Raw genomic sequence first — 1907 nt, 5'->3', positions numbered from 1 at the left:
GACAACATCCCTGAATACAACTTAATACAATGCCCCAATCCCCACAGGACAAGACAGCACTCTCTCTCTCTCTTTCTGTGCATTCTCTCTCTCTCTCTCTCTCTCTTCCTTAGGAATAGAGATGTGACCAACATAGCCTGGAATCTCAAATGAGTGATAATGGTGATTTCTCATTTAGCAATGCTCACCCCCCACCGCCCACCCCACCCATGGCCCAGGTTGGAGAGCAGTGGTGCAATCATGGCTCACTGCAGCCTCCACTTCCTGGGCTCAAGCCATCCTCCCACCTCAGCTTCTTGAGGAGCTGTGACTACAGGCATGCACCATCATGTCTGACTACTTTTTAGAATTTCTTTGGGAGAGATGGGGGTCTCCCTATGTTGCCCAGGCTGGTCTCGAACTCTGGGCTCAAGCAATCCTCCCATCTTGGCCTCCCAAAGTACTGGGATTGCAGGTGTGAGCCACCACATCCAGCTGCCAACACCACTTTTGATTTTGGGATAATCTGGGTGCGCAGTGATCAGAAGCTTAACTACCCCACGCTGCATTAAGAAAAAAAACATGAATTTCAAAATTCCAAGAATTAACCCCCGTGTCAAAACCTCTGGAAGTGCTAATAGACCACACATTTCTAGTAGTGATGTCTTGGTCCCTCTGGTCTCATTGAATGTGCAGTCCTGAGAAAATATACACCTGGAGTCTTGGTAAAATATTTGAATATTTAACTGCTTTGCTCATGGGTTGTAACTGGCAAGTGGTTTTCTTCACTACAAAATTAAAGGCTGCACTTCGATTTTACAGGTAGTCCAGCAGTTCAACTCCAACATCAAGAACTAATTGAGTCGTACCTAGGCAGGTCACAGAGGAGGTTCTGGGGAGTTGGTCTCTATACTCATCACCACTTGGCTCCCAGCTCAGGTGCAGACCAGCATCAACCACTTGCTCCACTTTGCTCTGTGACAGTGGACTGGATAAGGCATGTCGCAGATACATGCTCCAAGCAGGAATGCCTGTACACAAAACTGCCCTCACGCAGTGATCACATGCAAAAGGTCACACGCTGGAAGAGCCTTGCCCAAAAAGCAACAGACAAACACGCCAGAGGTGGGGAAAGCGTCTCACAGCCCCACTGTCTTCTTTGTTTTTATTGCTCCTATTCACTTATGGGATGATACCTTTTTCATAGAAGAACTAGTTTTCTAAATAGAATCTGTAATAACAGGCCCACAATTCTTCCCCAACTCCCACCTCCGAAGTCACTGCATTCAAAGAACTACTGGCGAGGTGCTGGGGAGAGCCAATCTGTCATGGAGGAGAAGTGTTTCTACCCCTCCGGATCCTCCTGCAGACAGGAGGGTGTCTGCATTTGGTGGAGTCCAAGAGTGTGGTGAGGACGCAGTGGCAAAGTAATAATGCCATTCCTGAAGGCAGCTCTGGGCTGGTAGAGACCCGTGAGGAAGTCACGTGTCCTGTGGGGATTTCAGGGTAATTTAATCAGCAGCACTTCAGCACGGCAGAAGGCAAGGGCAGGGAAATAATGAAGTCGGCACTCAGCTACCAGGAGCGCCTCCGTTCCACCTAAGGGGGAGCGATGACCCCAGGGCAGGGCTTCCTTACCTCCACCCAGCTCACACTTCCAGCCAGTTCATTCTGTGTCACAAGGCTGTCCTGGGCATTGCGAGACGTTGGGCGCCATCCCTGGCCTCCCTCCACTCGTGCCCACAGCACGGCCCTCTTCCCCAGCCGTGACAAAAATGTCTCCAGACATTGCCAAATGTTCCCTGGGGGGCAAAATTACCCCTGGTTGAACAGCACTGCCCTAGACCAATGGGAAAAGTCAGTTTGTGAATATGTGAGCTGCTTGCTTCTAACACAGAACTGAAAAAAAAAGGGAAGGGGACAAAGGC

This window comes from Saimiri boliviensis, chromosome 7 (genome assembly GCF_048565385.1).
Source record: "Saimiri boliviensis isolate mSaiBol1 chromosome 7, mSaiBol1.pri, whole genome shotgun sequence".
Classification (NCBI taxonomy): Eukaryota; Metazoa; Chordata; class Mammalia; order Primates; family Cebidae; genus Saimiri; species Saimiri boliviensis.
Note: the sequence above shows the minus strand (reverse complement) of the source record.